Source organism: Ictidomys tridecemlineatus, chromosome 2 (assembly GCF_052094955.1).
Source record: "Ictidomys tridecemlineatus isolate mIctTri1 chromosome 2, mIctTri1.hap1, whole genome shotgun sequence".
Taxonomy (NCBI): domain Eukaryota; kingdom Metazoa; phylum Chordata; class Mammalia; order Rodentia; family Sciuridae; genus Ictidomys; species Ictidomys tridecemlineatus.
Genome location: NC_135478.1, coordinates 39,037,369 through 39,055,598, shown reverse-complemented (window position 1 = coordinate 39,055,598; position 18,230 = coordinate 39,037,369).

Genomic DNA, 18,230 nt, shown 5'->3' with positions numbered 1-18,230 from the left:
TTCTGGAGATCTTGCTAAAGTGCAAAAAATGAATACTGGTTCAGTTGATTTGGAATGGGGGCCTGAATTTTGCATATCTAGTAAGTTCCTGCATGATACTTGTGGTCCAAGGACTCATCTCAAGATATACCATTTAAGCCTTTCCCCTTCTCCTCACCATTAGTAGAATTGACCCTTTTAGTTTTTGTGCGCCTGCTATATTTGAATCCAATCTCTAAAACAATCTAATCTATGACAATCCTGTAATTCCCTGTGTATGTGTTTATGTGTCTGCCTAAAAGCTGTTTCCTGGCAAGGAATATAGCTAACTTAAGTTTTTTTTTTTTTTTTTCCTCCCGAGCACTACCACAGTGCTGGAAACTAAGTACTTAACAAGGTTGTTCACCTGCTCTCAATTCATGTCAGGCAGTCTCTAGCAGCATATGTGTGTGCGTTTCTTCTCACAGGAGTTAGATTGCACTGTGGGAGTTCATTATGTTGAAGGAGAGAGTCTCTTTCCACAAAGACTTCAAACTTATAACAGGTTTCCAAAGAAGGATTAAGTACTATATTTTAATAGATTTTTCTGTTTCATGTTCAAATTGGTCTCATAATGTCATCTTTTCAATTTGTGTTGCCAATTTGGAAAAAAAACACCAAATTCATTCAGTTTTTATCTTTCAAGTGTTTTCAACACTTCCATTTGCCAATATGAGGGACATCTGGAAGTTGTATGTTATCTCTTATTATGGCTTGGTAAATATCATCCAGGGTTTTCCTTCTAGGAAGGCAGCCTGCCAGCTGTTTGAAGAGACCTAATCTCATTTAGAAGAAGGAAAGCAGAGAGTGGAGGAAAACGGTGCATGGCAAGGAGCATGAATAATCCTGTATCTACAGGCGTTTTCCTTTTAGTGGCAACAGGCTTGAGTATTCCTATTTCCTCTTGTTTTGTACAGTGTTCAAAAGGCTGGACTCTCTAATCCTGCCTCAGGCTGGTTCAAAGGGCTGGACTCTCTAATCCTGCCTCAGGCTGACTCATCATACCAGTCAATCACCCATTCAGTATTTATGAATAGTCTGTGTCACTGTAACTGTTACAAATACCAACAGGATGAGCTATGTCTTTAGATAACATCCTACTCATTGAGCAAAGAGACAGCATTGTAAAGAAACCAGAACCACATATGTGATTACATGACTGGTATGATTCTACATCATGCACCACCAGAAGAATGAGAAGTTTTATACTGAATTTATATATAATGTGTCAAAATGCATTTTACGGTCATGTAACTAATTAGAACAAATAAGAAATATTTAAACAGTCAAAAAAAAAAAAAAAAAGAAACCAGAACCAGTCTATGGAAAGGGGCTTTGTAGTTGAAGATCTGATGTGTGTCTGGTACCCAAGGAATGTGATGCTCTTTTAATTGTTTCTTTAAACCATTGGCATATAGGTATCTTTAGCCTTATTCTTGAGCTGAAGAAATTGAAATTAAAAAAACAAAAACAAAAACCCCAAAAGTCCCTTAAATAATTTAAGCTGCGGTTAGTGAGTCGTACAGCTATCATTTCAACTACTTTGCCACTCTCCCATATCTGGACACTTTTACTCACAACCCCAGTAGGGATCTTAATAAAATTTGACAAGGGAAATTCAATAAAGTTCTTCCTTAACTTTCAGCTTCTTTCCATATTTGGTTTCCAGAGAAATCTGAGTTTAGAGGAGAACAAGGTTTCTAATGCCAGGAGAATCTTAAGTAGCTTGCTCTGGTTGTAGAGAAGGGATAGAAAGAGATGTTAAAAGTCAAATGAAGCTGAGAGATTTTGAGTTTTGAAGTTGGCATAGTATTTTAGCTGAGTCCTTCACAATCCCTACCATGCATCAGAATCACTTGAAGGGCCTATTAAAATAATTTCCTCAGTCCCACCCCAAAGACTATGAATTAATAGGTCTGGCCAAGGATCCCCAAAGGTGCATTTCTAACAAACACCCCAGTAATGCCAATCATCGAACCTTACTTTGAGTAGCACTGATTTTTAAAATGAATCTTTGCCTGTATACATAATCAATTAACGTTTTTTTTTGTTTTGAGTTTTTGCTACATGTTAGCTGTTGTATTGGCTATTGTGTCTCCTTTGGGTCATCCTTTAATGCTGGTAACTAATGTTTTTGTTTTTCAGGAATCTAACAATATAATTAATATTCTTGGAAATCATGCATTAGCAGTTTTACCCATGACTGAATTTCTTTTCCCCCTTCTTTTGGGAAACAGCTATATGTAAAACTGGGTCATCATCATAAAGCATTTGTAAGGGCTTTGGTACAAAGTTACCAAATCATTTTCAAGAAAGATTTTGCTATTTACTGCCCAACAGCAAATGCCCATTTTAATAAACCTGTGTAATCACCCCTACAAGGTATTATGATTTCTATTTGGTTTTTCACCTTGTCCTCATTGCTTTGTGAGTGTTCTTTATCTATCAAAGACATTGACCCTTTAAAAAGTTTAATGTTTTCTGAAAATTATATCTAAGTTAGTGCTAAGTGACCTTGAAATAATTGCATGGTGACTTCCTGGATCACAAAACAAAGAGAGCTTTGGAAGGAATAATTTACCTTCTTCGAGAAAAAAGTTGCTGAAAAATTTTTAAAACATGAACTCTTTAAGAATGTGCTAACAAACACTGAATAGGCTCCAGTGGTGGTTCTGATATTTGGGTTGCTTCATTTGTATCTGCAGTGCTTTGAATGGAAGATGTAAAACACCTTAACCCAGAGTAGGATGGAATACCAATAGGATCTCACTGACAAATCTAAACAGGAGAAGGGTTCTTTTCCGCTTATATTCAGTAATGCAAGCAAACTGAAAGAGACAGCGAGCAATGACACTAATACATCATTGACCTGTTTTGTATTCATAACTTTTCAATGATAGCACCTTTCTTTAATGCAGTATTGATTCAGCCAAGAAATGTTACTCTATTACTTTCTTGGACTGTTGAATTAGGTTAAAGGACACTGTTATGGTTTTAAACTGGAGATCGAGAATTTTTATAAACTAGTATCCCTTGTGATTTTCCAAAGGTCAATGACCAGAAAGTTGCTTTTTTTTTTCCCAGAAAAATCTTTTTTATTTAGAAACATCTCCCCTCACTCCAAACAAGAAGTATTCCTAACTACATACTGGTGGTGTATGGGGAAGGGCAGTATCTGTGTTTCTCTACCTGGCCTCAACTTGAAACCCATGCAGTACTGGCAGCAGTAATAAATACTAAAAATGATGTATGGGGTTTAAAGGCTTTGGGGAGTGGTATGGAAAGGGACAGATCAGGACAGTACTGGGCTTATGACAAATGAGGAAGATGGCTGGGATTAAAAACTAATTAAAACAAATTTAAAAAAGAAAAAGAAATAAGATGCAAGGTTGGGATTGTGGCTCAGCAGTAGAGTGCTTGCCTAGCATGGGTGGGACCAGGGTTCGATTCTCAGCACCACATAAAAATAAAGGCATTGTGTTGTGACCATCTACACCTAAAAAATAAATATTAAAAAAATAAGCACAATATGTCACTTTAAAAAAAAAAGAAATAAGATGCAGTGGTCTTTATTCAGTACCAGACTGGGGATTGAAATGCTTAGAAGAGAAGTAGCCTGTTGTAACCACAAAATTAGCACTAGTGAACATATGCTAATTGTCTGGTCAGAAGTTTGAAGCACTTCCTATAGCCATGACATGTACCAGAAGAAGTAGACAGAATAGTTCAACACCTAACTCTTTATAGTCCTAGAAACATGGAAACATGATTCCTTCTTTTTTCTAAGTGTTATATTTTCTGGATCACCACCTCGCTCCCGCCGGAGTATAGAAGATGAAAGAGAAGACAATGCTAATGGGATAATGGAGGCTCAGAGGAAAAGTATTCTGGTGTGGGTAAATGCAAATCCACAAGAAAATGGCAAATACTAACACAGAATTTTTAGTATGATACTCTTACTTGGAATGGGATTTTCCATACACACACACACCCCCATACATACCCACACACATTCAAACAAGTTCCATAATTGTAATTTCTTTATGACTAAACGACACTTTAGGATACTTCACTGACCACACACAAACAAAACAAAACAAAAGAACAATGGGTCTTTGTAGAGCGAGCACCATCTTTCCTAGTAGAGGTCCCTCTAAGACCCAAAGATTGTTTGCATTTATTTCCTTCTTAAAAAAAAAAAAGAATTATTTCTTTCTCTTTTGAGGAAACAATTTCCAGAGACTCAGAAGCTTGTTGTGTGATGATTCATTGCCATACTTTGTGGCTGCAGTAATAACTTGTGATGCTTGCAAGTCATTTTCACAGCTTGACCCACCAGCGTTCCCTGTGGGCTGCAAACCTATTCTCTTTCCTCTTATTTTTTCTAGTTTCACCTTTGTGTCCCACATTGATAGAACGAGAGGGAGTAAATGGGTTTCTGGAGCAATTTTCCACAGGTAGGGGCAGTTGTGAATAAGAGGCTCCCTGTGTGCCTGTGTTTTCAGACTCTTCAGGAAGGTTTTACCAAATCATGTCTTGATGTTGGGACTGAGAATATCATTCCTCTGAGTGAGTTAAATCTTAAAATCGGATACCTCAGGGAGAAGTTATTCATCAAAATTTTATTTGACTTTGTGTGTTGGTATAGAATCAGTTTCTTATAGCTTTTTTTTTTTTTGAAGTTTTGGAAGGTTGAGAAGAACCTTCCAGACTCTGTGATTTGGAGTGAAATTGAAAGGGCCGAGGTGGGATTTGTTCATGGTGGTGGTGAAGAACTTACTGTGATGCTTGGAGGCAAAGAGGAAGTTGTAGGACTTAGACACAAACTCCACATATTTTAATGTTGCCTGAAATAGTTCCCAAAGGGAATGGTGAAGATCAATAGAAATGTCCAAGGTGACAGGTTAATAACCTTGATTTTTACTTCTTGCTCTACTGTCTAGAAGGCTTGAGGCCCATCATTGAATCTCCAGTTTACTCATCTGACAAAGTGAATAATTTGTTCAAGTGACAGTCCTTCTTCCTGCTTAAGCTACTCTTTTCCTACCTGCATGTTGTTTTCAAAGAGTTTTCTAACAGTGCTTTAACTGACACTTTCGCTCACTAAAATCATTAGCAGATTTCCAATACCTCGCTTTCACAGTCCAGGTATTTTAAGCATTTGAAGTCCCCACGGCTCACTGTTTCCCACATTACTAGCTCTGCTTCAGCCTACCTTCCCAGGTATGTCATCCGCTACTCCCTTACAGGGAAACTCACACTACCAGTCCCTATTAAATGGAGCCACTTTGTCCGTCTATAAGATGATGATTTTCATGTTTACATTGTCTCCCTCTAGTACCCTTGTTTAGAATTCCTCTTCCCCACAGATCCACTTAAACTACTCTTCAAGGCCTCTCTGTTCTCCCTAGTATCTGAATATTCCTTCTTGAAATTACCTGTCCCAGTTCAACTCGGACTGCATTCCAACATGTCACAATTGATACCCCTAACTTATTGTAAGATGCAGACAGTTGTTTTGTGATGGATATGGCTTAACACCTCACCTAGGCTCTAGGGTAAGGAGACAAGTTTATATTTCCCTTATCTAACAGCACTATTTATGAGTCTCTAATTATGAGACCTCCTCAAGGTATCACATAATTAGCCACTTCCTTTTCTTTATTGATATCTCTTCTCAAATGTATTTTATGAAATAATCATCTATATTAAACATCTTCCAAAAGAGGAGAAATGAATGAATATCAACTTATATTCCGGTACTAAGTATCATGGAACATGTCACTGTTCCACTTAGGGAACCATCTCAAACATTGAAACTCATCCTTCAATTAACACTTTTCTTTTTGATATAGTCATCTATTGCCACACATTATAGAATTGTACTCATCCTAACAGCTACTGACTTCCATTTTGGCATCAAGAAATTTGATAGTAATCCCAGAGAAGGATTGCAATAAGAACACAGTTTGACCTTGCTTCATGAATTATATGTGCTCTAATTAATGAGGTTAAAATGAGAATGTGTATATTTAATCATGATGTTAATTTTTATTATAACTTTAGAGATGTATGCTTAAAAAAACGGCTTCAACACTATTTTTTAGAGCAATTTTAAGTGCATGTCAAAATTGAGAGAAAGATAGACGTGTATACATACACACAATTCCTCCATTATCAACATCTCCCACCAGACTGCACATTCTTTGTAACTGATAAACCCATATTGACACATCATAATCACCCAAGTCCATAGTTGACATTAGAGTTCACTCTTGTGTTTTACATTCTGTAGTTTGGGACAAATGTCCAAATGATTAATTTTGTAATTGTTCTGTCTGTGCTCCTATATTTCCTTTGTATGAATGTATGTGTACACGAATAATTGTTTACACACACACACACACATATCCTTAAGCTTGGGAAACCTGGTGATTTTATTGTTTTATACACAAATCAGTTTTTTAAAAAATTGAGTTTTCAGTTTCTGATCTGTGTTAAATCTCAGTACATGATCTGAATGTTTCAATTTATCTTTGTAATTATGTGAGTATAAAAAAATCTATGTACTTCAAACTCTTGTGTTAGGTATATACTGAATAATGATTGTTATATTTTCTTTGAGTCATTGTTATTATGCAAAGTTCCCATGTATCTTTATCAAAGATTTTGCTTTCAATTCTGTTTTGTGTACTGTGATCATACTAGTGATAGATTTGTATTTGTGTATGTGTATACATATATATGTATATATTTTTTTTTTACCAATTTTGAAGTTATGACCTCTTCCTGAGTATAAAAGAGACATTTGATTACTCATTTTGTATCCCTTTTCTTCTTGTTTTTATTGATTGGTATTTTGATATAATTAAACAAAATTAAACTCTACCAAATTTAACTATCATTTTATAGCCAATAATTAATTTTGTTTACTAAAATTCTACATTAAGTTCTGTGTTCAGTGTTTAATGTTGCCTTGACTAAGTTTCCTGGGTTTTCCATTGAGTAACAGTAAATAATACTGGCAGACTGAAATTTTCTGTTTGGTAGTTACATTGGAGTTTTCACATTCAGTCACCAAGACCTTGACCTTATGTGTAAGCTTGTTGATGGATTTTCAATTTTCCTTTTAAAACATCTTATGTATGGTTACTATGTGCATGGACTAAAATGTTTGCATGAACATGTGAATATTCTGTCATCTTGGGCAAAATCCACTGCTATCTCATCTGAACATGTTTGCTTTGTTATGTTAATTCTGCTTGGAGTATAGGGAAAAAGCAAAACAGCAACCCAATACACATTTTTTTTTTTAAAAAAAAGGTGGAATTCATTTCCTAATTTCTTCTTTTATTTATCAACTTCAAGAATTTGAATATGTGTTGGGGGTCATCCCAATGAAGGGAAAATGTGTATGGCTTGATTTACTCGAATTAAAATGGATCATCTTACCAACAGGGACAGTTTGTCTTTCTTTACTTTTTTAAAATCTAAACTTTTTCTCTCTCCTGCTATGTCCAGTGTTTAAGGCTAGTTCTGACTATTTTGAATAATCAGAGACACCATATTAAAAGTATTTTCTACTTTGGTTATAGTGAAAGCAATCAAGGAGACGTCTTCAAGGTCTCACATAATTAGCCACATCCTTTTCTTTATTGATATCTCTTCTCAAATGTATTTTATGAAATAATCATCTATATTAAACATCTTCCAAAAGAAGAGAAATGAATGAATATCAACTTATATTCTGGTACTAAGTCTCATGAAACATGTCACTGTTCCACTTAGGGAACCATCTCAAACTATTGAAACTCATCCTTCAATTAACACTTTTCTTTTTGATATAGTCATCTATTGCCACACATTATAGAGTTGCACTCATCCTAACAGCTACTGACTTCCATTTTGGCATCAAGAAATTTGATAGTAATCCCAGAGAAGGACTGTAATAAGAACACAATTTGACCTTGCTTCATGAATTATATGTGCTCTAAATAATGAGGTGTAAAATGAGTATGTGTATATTTAATCATGATGTTAATTTTTATTATAACTTTAGAGATGTATGCTTAAAAAAATCAGCTTCAACACTAATAAAACCACACACATAAGAATTTGAATAATTGGGTCAAAGAGTAAAAGCTATTTGTCAAGGTACTGCCGAAGAGCATTCATTTCTCCTTTCAACACCTACAAGAAGCTAGTCACATGGATAATTAGTCCATGTAATCTTTGCACATTTACTTATTTAGAGAGATCATTCAGTTAATATCCTTTTCTATTGGGAGTTCTTAGTGGCTAATGGGACTTGAAAGTCTAAGCATCACCCTTGTAAGGTCTTTGATTTCTGAAAAACACCTTTGAAAGACTCTTAGACCACTGAAGCAAAATGAAAGTTGACAAAAGTGAAGGAGCTCTTAATTCTCAAATTGCAATAATCCTATTATCAGCACCAGTTTATGACCTTGAAAACTAAAAATTGCATATGATCAACAAAGACAACTCCTCTCCCTGGGTTAATTTTGAAAGTTTCTAAAAGAATTTTTGGACTTGGGAATTGAAGCTGAAAGGACAGATAGTTGATGAGCTCTTTAAAAAATAAACCATATACCACGCTGAAGGGCATGTTTTTGACTTTTGATTAAGGACCTTGAGGAGGAAAGAAAGGAGCAAAAAGATTTGTCCTAATTTTTTTTTTAAAAGATACTACCTTTAGCTGAAATATGTAAGAGACCTGGTGGACAGTACCTGGTAAATATCCTTAATTTTCTGTATTTTGTAAGTTTGACTTAAGAGGAGGAAAATAATGCAAGAAGAACATTAGAAAGTTTGCATTTACTGTCTGAAATACAAGGTTGAGTGTATATCTCAATTAAACCATCTTCCATTAAATTCATTACTGTAATGGTTAAGTGACTAGGCATGATCTTGAGGCAATACGTATTGTGCAAGACAAATTCCCCATATTCAGGCAAAATGAAGCTCATGAGCTAGAGTGAATGTGAAGGAGCCTGGGACAATGGAGAGCTGCTTAGCTCTGTTTCTCCTCAGTTTTCTGTTATTCATTTTACTGTATCTTGGACCAGATTGTTATTCACTCATTCTTTTTCAGACTGTAATTCCACATTTCATGTTCATCTGTGAACTAATGCATAGTGATGTTAGTATCACGATTGCTAAAGAAAGGCATGGGCCACCTTCATGAAGTTCTAAGTAAAGGATTCTTCAGTTTTTGTTCTGTAAGTTCTCTGGCCTTGATGGACATCTTACATTTTTAGGACCAAAATTTTGGTGCTCAGAAAGAGGAATACCAGCTAAGTGGTGCCTTTTTCTAGAATTGTTTAAATGAGGCATATGCCATTTTTGTTGCTGTATGTTATGAATGAAGTTCTTATTTTGGACCTATTGGAGCAGAAACTGGCTTTCCATTAAGGGTGTTATGGAGAAGACTTTAGTTATTAATGTTTGGGTTAGATCACCTGTCACTAAACCATCTATGAACTATGTCCCCCCCCCCCCGCTTTTTTTTTTTTTTGCTTGGACTATAACATTGAAGCTACAGAGAGCACTAATTCATTAGGTCATGCTCAGATGGTAAAGTACAACTTGCAGTATTTTCTCCTACCCTAAAAGTGTTTTTTTAAATATATTTTTTTCTAACTACTTAAGTCTCTTACCTAGACTATTGTTCTAGCCTCAACCTTTTTGTCTTTACATAACAGTCAAAAGGATCTTCTAAACACGGAAATCACCCCCACTATCTGTGTCAAAACTTTCCTGCCTTTCCCTCACATTTGGATTATAATAGCAATTCTTTACTATGGGCTGGAATGGGGTGGAGGGTAGCCAAAATCTTTCTGTAAAGAATTGTAAATATACACTATTATAATAAAAATAAATATAAAAATGAAACATGAATTAAATTAAAAAAATTATTATCTTCCAGAGACATTTAATTTTCTTCTATTTTCATTTGGAAGCTATAGGATTGCCCCGGGGGTTGGAAAGGGAAACATTGAGTATATTTAACCAATTTTACTAAATCTGATACTTAGCTTATGTAAGTAAAGAGATTCAGTATGTTTTACAGAAAATCTTGGCCCAGGGAAATGTACTAGTGGTTCAACTGAATTTCATCACTTATTTCTCCCATACTGTGGTATTCATGTGTTTAAAAGTTATGCAGTTTGTGGTTTTGTTTCATGTACTTATTAGGATTATGTTGATTCACATTCACATCAGTAGGTTACTGGATGAAGGTTCTCTGTCACAGTAATTCACTCTTTCTTGAGCCTAACTATAATACCTTTTCAATGCAGTGTATTGAATTATGTCTCAGGAGAGGAATCTATCTCTGATTTATACACACATCCTTTTTTGTTGTCAGTCAAATACTGAAATATCTATTGCTCCATTTCAGGCTTTATTAATCTCTTTTAAAAGCTGCATTTCAGTGGAATTCTCGGCTACATGCACGTATAAATGGGATTGGATGCTTTATGCTTCTAGAAAGTATCTTCTACAAGGTTAGAAGCCCTGAAGGGGAGGGAAGAGGGGAACAGTCATATGGGAAAGAAAAAGAGGCAAGAGTCCATGGTAACAGTTTGAAATTGTTTTATGATTCTGCAATACTATGTTATGCTAATTTTTAAAATTTATGGACTTTCAGGACATTTATTTGCTTTACTTCACTATGTATTTCTACATCAACATGGTACTTTGAGAAGGCAATTTCTGTTACATTTTAGTTAAATCATATTTTTCTGTCACTCGAAGTCCCGTTTTGTTTGCTACTGTTAAATGCAGTCCACACTTATTTTACCCTCAGAATTTAGAAAACTCTTATTAAAAACATAAATTTGAGTTAATATGCTTCCCTCTTTGTTCTTTAAGGGTGTCTAAATGTTGCTTATTTTTACAAGAATGGACGAGTTTATATGTTGCTAGAAGTATCTTGAACAACTAAAAACTGGATGCTTTTAAGTTAAAAGACTGGTTTTATTGAGAAACAAGGAAGAGAGACTATAAGGGGTGTGAAGGGAATGTGAAAATATTGGAGAAATGGGAAGGGAGGAGGGGGAGAGCACAGCACAGGTTAAAGCGTATTTTTCTGGTAGAGACCAAGGTTGGTCTTAACTTCTTAAGCAGAATCAATCTCTTCTGAGCCATCATTGGGTGGCTGCTAATTAAATGATACCGCATCTTCTTATCTTCAGACTTTCATAGCTCTATAGCTAAGTGCTGAACTTGCTTTTTCAACTGATAAGATTTTTTTCCTTTGGCAGCTACCTATAACTTTCGGTGGAAGCTCAAAGCTTCAACTGCATTAAAGTTCTCTTTTTATTCAATTGCCAAGCAAATAAAAGTTGCTTAATTTTGCTGACTAAAATTTGTTAAGCAGTAACAGAAAAGATTAGGAGCTACCTTCTGACTCTATTTTTTTCCCACGATTTAAAGGAGTAAGATTTTAAAAGCTGTTTGTTATTTATCAGGAATTTCCAAGCCAGGGCCCTCCATGTTTGTTTTCTTAATGTTGATATTTACAATTTTTGTTTTTTTCTATTTCTGTCTAATTGGCTTTTTGTTTAATTTTTGCTTCTCTATTTCCCTTGCTGGGGTCAAACATCATGTATTTAGAAAATGCTTTAAGATATTTGCATGTAAATCCCTTACAAGTAATCCTCTCATTCAGGAAATCCTATCTTTCCTAATTCTGAACCAAAGTTGCTCCAGGTAGATTGCTGGTTTCCTCTCAGTGTGCAGAATTGTGACTGGGGACCACATCCACAGACTCGGGGACATTTAGTTACATAGGAAGAGTAGGGAATAAGAATGAGTGTATTTGCTGCCTCTCTGCTTAGTTGAGAAATTGTAATGAACACTCGGGATGAAACCCGGGTACCATTTTTACACATAATGACCTTGAAGGATCTGCATCATGTTTTTGTACTTATCTAATATCTTGGCTAAGGTATCAAGATATGGTCAAGGTTTGAAGTAGCCTGGATTCACTGTTGTGTCCATATGTTGCTTCAGGGCCTCATTCTATGATTTCTATCTCTTATTTTTCTACATTCTTCAAAAAAGGACTTTGTGGCTTTGAAACCTAAATTTGTGTCCATTCACTCATGCAATTCTATTCTCCATTGCTTCAGCAAATTTCTCACCCAGGATGTATATATCTTAAGATATTTTGTCTCCCTGGGCTTGGCAGCACATACTTGCAATCCTAATGGCTTGGGAGGCGGAGGCAGGAGGATCATGAGTTCAAAGCCAGCCTCAGCAACTTAGTGAGGCCCTAAGCAACTCAGTAAGACTCATCTCTTAAATAAAATACAAAAAAGTGCTAGAGATGTGGCTCAGTGATTAAGTGTCATGGTTCAAACCCCAGTACCCCCCCAAAAAAAATTCTCAAGGGATTAGTGTAAATCTAACAGCTTTATTAGGCCCTACACATGTATGCATGGATTCTCTTTGTATGGTAGACATCTCTCTCTCTCTCTCTCTCTCTCTCTTGATATGTGAGATTTGAAGTGGAAACAATTAATTTAGGCTGGGACAAGGAGACAAATCCAAGTAAATTTTTTTTTTTCACTTTAAAGCAGTGGTCACCTGAAGAGTCACACGCAGAAACACTATAGCCTTCCTCCTCCTCAGGAAGGACATAATTTGTGCTACAAAAACATCACAAATGAAAGCAACAAATAATGTTAAAATCAATGGTGGAGGCAGAAGAGTTGGAAGACTTGGGAGAAAGGAGGATTGAAGTCAGAAAAGGCTTTTAAGGATCTATTTAAAAATAGGGAAGGTGGGTGGGGTTGGGGAAATGGAGAGATGTTGGTCAAATGGTAGAAACTTTCAGTTGTAAGATTAATTAAGTTCTTATGATTGAACATAAAACATGGTGAATATAGTTAGTAAAACTGTCTTGTTCACTTGAAATTTGATAGAGGATAAATTTTGTGTCCTCACCCCCACCATGTGCATGTACACCCAAATGTGCCCCCACCCACCCATAGGTGGTATGGTTATATTCAAAATTTGTGCTGACCAATACATAATATATATAAAATTATCACATTGTACACCTTGAATATGTAATTTTTATTTATCAATTAAATATTTTAAAATAAAAAAGAAAAGTGAATGCATTCCTGTAGATTGGTAAATAAATGAGTGAGGATAGGATATTTATTTTGATTTAAAATTCTCTCAGACAAAATGAAGCAAGGGTTTAGAAAAGCCTGTTTGTACTTTCAGAATAAAAGCATATGAGAACCATGTCCTTTATATCACTTTCCAGGCTTTTTACCTGGGAGTATTTCTAAGTTAGCAGAGTCAGCTCAAATTCTGCACAGGCAAACAATCTACCTGCTAACTCGGCTCGGCAGCATGAGGAGCTCTTTGCTGATGGGCACGCATTTTCCTGCATGAATGTGTTTTTCAGATGATGGCTTTTTGCCATCTGACTCCCAGTTCTCTTGAGGTTATGCATCCCAAATGGTTTGCATTGGGGGCATTCCACTTTATTGCCTGGGTCACATTGAGCAGGCTGGAAGGAGAGAATGGGGTATATGATTTAAGAAGGCATCCACCATTTGTAACGGCACTGTGTGACTTACCGAGAGAGAATGTGTAGGGAAAATGGATCACTTTGGCTAGGAGAAATAAACCAAATGTATATTCCAACATGAGAGAACAAAAGAAAAAAATACAAAAGGAAAATGTAGTTGGCAGAGACTTGGCAGATTGATACCAAGTAAGAGAATGGAAACTTATCCTTTGGGGGATAATAGCCATCACTGGAAATGATTGAGCCAAATTCATAATCGTTGTCACAGGGCACAAATTAACTTGTTTATGAGATGCTAGCAATCATGAGTAATAGTGCATTGTTATGTTGTTAAAAATATATTTATTGAAGCCAATGAAGCACAATAAATTATAAGTGGAAATGTATTAAAGTCTAAGAACAAAATGATTTGCAATAAAAACCAAATATTCAGCCCAGGAAAAGATGTTAAGTTCAAGTCCCATCAGTGGAAATAGCTATGGAAAGTAGAATAATATACTTGAGTAGCGTGGCCAGACTTTCATATGGCATCTCCTGGATTAGTTGTACTTTTCAATCATAATCTTCAGCTTTATTCATGACTTCAGAGATTAGATTGCTTTCCACTTTGACCAAAATGAAAGCTTTGAGGAGGATTTAGACAAAAGGAACCAATGCATGTTTCTGCTAAGTATCAAATGTTTCAAGTTTAAAAAATGCTTATTGAGTACCTCTGTGTCGAGTGCTGTGCATGTAAGGTTATGTCCAAGTGTAGGTTCGAGGACAAGGCAAAGAGTGGAAAAGTCAATAATGCAAAGACAGTTTAGAGGAAGCGCTAAAAGCCTGGCAGTGAAATTACTTGCCACGGAGTTAAGAGAGAGTGATCCCTTTAAGAACAAGCTTAACAGAGAAGCCTTAGGCCATGCTCCATGTATACAATCAACAGTGTAGGGGAGGGCTGGGAGATGGCAGAAATACTCAAGTGATCTTGGTAGGGCAAGAGAGTTGTTTATTTTCTTGACTTCATACTGGGAAGAGCTTGGAATAGGCTAAGGGGTTACAACTTTTTTTTTTTTTTCTGAGTCTGTAGAGCACCAGTAAAAATGCCGAAGCAATAACATATTTCTAAAAGGTTGTCCTCATGTGAAGAAGAAGCTAGATAAAACTTGGGGCACCTGTTAGCAAGTCCTTGCAGGAACTGAGAATCAAAATGACAGGGAAGAAAAGAAAAGGGACAAAACAATAGTGCATGATGACCACGTAGAACTCATTGACTGCGGTGCAAGAGCAAATGAAATCAAGTCCAGGAAGATTGTTGTGTGCTAAGTAAAATGAGCCTTGCATAAAAGAGTAAGTGCTGCCTATTCACTCTGAGATTCCCAGAGCAGTCAAGTTCACAGAAACACAGAGCAGAATAGTGGATATCATGGTCTGGAGAGGAAAGAATTCATGTTTAATGTTACAGAATTCAGATGATGAAAAATTTCTGGAGATGTGTAGTGGTAATGATGGCACAACAATACAAAAGTATCTAATACCACTGATAAATGTTGGATTTCAAATGTGGTTCAATGGCACAGTGCTTGCCTAGCATGTGTGAGGCCCTGGGTTTGAGCGCCACAAAAGTAGTAAAAATTAAATCTTGTGTGTGTGTTTGCATTTTTTTTCTATAGTAAAAAAAAATTGTAGAAAGAGATGGTTGTGGTTGTGGTAGTTAGAAGATTGCTGGATTGAAGGGAGAAATCAAGACGGTCAGAGACTTTATGGTTTTTGGTACGGCTCATTTCAGCCATACTAAGTTTGAGGAAAGGGTGTACCCAAGGTTTTTTTTTTTTTTTTTGCAAGTTTTTAGAGGTCATAGTGGGCTTAGAATGATGACAGTAGAGGATGGAAATTTGTGAAAGCAGTTGTGTCTCTCGTCAACTGTCTCTCACAGAGAATCTCGTCTGGATTCTTGTTTGTTAAAATAGATACCAAAAATAGTTTGTTGAAATTTATTTTAGATATACACTTCAAACTACAAACATGTATGTTTATATATTTGGATTCTTTTTTATTATGTTATTTTAAAAATTATTTCTCTCAACATACAATAGTTGTAGATATTTATAGTTTTTAGTATAATTGTGTATATACATGTGTAGTGAACAAAAAGGGTAGCTGCTATCTCCATAAATATCATTTATTTTTGTTGGGAACTTTCAAACTCCTCTCTTCTCTATGTAAGTTGTTGTGAACTGTAGATACCCTCTGGTTCTGCAGAATATTAGAACTTATTTTTCCTGTCTAGTATTTACCTGACTTATTTCACTCCACATAAATGTCCTCCATTTACTTCCATTTTGCTGCAAATGACAGAATTTTTTTTAAATGTATGCATATATATATTTTTATATGTATATGTATTTATATTTATATATATTATATAATTATATATATTTAAATATATATGCCATATTTTATCTATTCACCCATTGATGAACACCTAGGGGCATTCCATGTCTTGGCCATTCTGAATAGGACTGCAGTAAACATGGGACTGCAGGTGTCTTTGATATATGGATTTCATTTCCTTTGGCTACATATCCAGTAGTGGCATAGCTGGATCATGTGGGAGTTCTATTTTTAGATTTTTGGGGAACCTTCATACTGTTTTCCATAAGAGCTGTACTAGTTTGCCTTCTCACCAGTACTGTCTCAATGCCCCTTTCTCTACGTTCTCTCCAGCACTTGTTCTTTTTCATCTTTTTGATAATGGCCATTCTAACTGGGGTAAGATCATATGATTTTGATTTGCATTTCCCTGATGATTAGTGATGTTGAACATTTTTTTCCCCACATATTTTTGCCATGTTCTTTTGAGAAATATCTATTCAGATAATTTGCCCACTTAAAAATTTGATTGTTTGTTTCTTTGTTTGTTTGTTTCTTGTATATTTTGGATATTAATCCCTCATCAGATAATCAGTTTATCAATGTCTCCTCCATTCTGTATTGGTCTTCACTCTGTTGCCTGTCACCTTTGCTGCATAAAAGCTTCTTCGTTTGGTATAATGAGTTATCCAATGAGACTTCCTAGGACTGAGGCAAGGTGTGCAGGGTATCTTGACTGCTACCTGGGGCCTTGGTGGCCAAAGTGCTCAGGATAGTCTGCTTGGCTACAGAGGACCCCAGATGGTCTGTGTCTAAGGATGACTGTGTGCATGCAGCCTGAGCCTAGGTTGGGGAGAGCAGAAGTGGGCTGTGCTCTTTCTTCAGGCAATGCTGTGGTGTGGGTTCCCTGGCCACTACCAAGGTCAGTCTAAGGGTCTGTGAGGGCAGCAGGCATCTCTAGAAGCAAATGCTTCAGGTATCTGTGACATTACCAGGGACTTCCATAGGCCTCCTGCTTACTCTTTGCCAGTCATGTGAAGTCCCTCTTGGTTCAGAATTGGTCTTGACAGCAGAGATGGGATAGTAGGTGCTGTGTCCTTGGTTTCTTCTCCACAAGGCTATCATGCATCTTTGCACTCTGACATTTTTGCTATATCTTCATTGTACTCTGACACTCTGCCTCAAACTCTCCAGGACTAGTGGAAAAAAGGAATCAAAGAAGCTTTTAGGGCAGGGAGCAGGTTTGTGTGGGGATTTGTTTTCTTAGAATGTTTATATTCAAGTAGATTTGTGTGTAGTTCATGCTTGTGCTGATTGTCGGTGCATTTGCTGTATTACCCTCTTGGTATGTTGTTTCTCCTTTGTATATGAATTGTTGGCTTGTCTCTTGAAAGAGCTGGGATTATTCCCCCAATGGAGCTAGCTACAAGATTCTTTCTTTGCTTCAACTTTATTGAAAAGGGAAACACAGATTTACTAGAGAGGACCCTGGGGTTAACTTTTGAAGTGAGTCAGGAGATTAAACATCTTTGATCTTCTAATAACTACGGATTTTGAATGCCTGAAAAAGTTCTCAGAAGCCATAGAAAGAGAGATTTTGCAGAAGAAATGATTGACAATTTGTGAATTTTTATTGAATATTTTGAAAGACACCTCCTATTTACACAGGTTATTGTCAGGCATTTTGACAATGAATCATCTTGGTTAATTGCTTTATGTAGGCTGTTCCAGAATATTGTTTTTAAATATACACAATTTGCATTGTTCACACAATTTTCATCAACATATACTTTTAGTCACTAGGAACCTGAGGAGCACTATTTTATCTCTCTGCAGTTAATTCATTTTAAGTTTACCTTTAAATACACAATGTTTCCTGATTTTTGATTGAATTATGTCCCTGATAAACTCATTAGAACTTGAAAATACATATGAAACAGCATGATTTCCCCTACCCTACTTAAATATGTTCAAAATACATTAGTCCACAGTTGGGAAGAATTATCTATCACAGGCTTATTTTATAAAAAAGTTTGAATATCTTGTGTAATTTATTAAGTAACTTTATACAAAAAGAGCTGCAGTCCTATGCACTGTGGAGCATTGGCTGTGGCTCAGCATTATGAGAGATTATTGTACCATGTATCACTAGCCTAGGAAAAGGTCAAGATCCAAAATTCAAGTGTAGTCTCTTCTGCATATTTCTGGCTTTTGCACAATGGTACATTTGAAAAATCATTAAGCTAAAGCATTATTAAGTCGGGGAACACCCAGATTTGATGAGTAT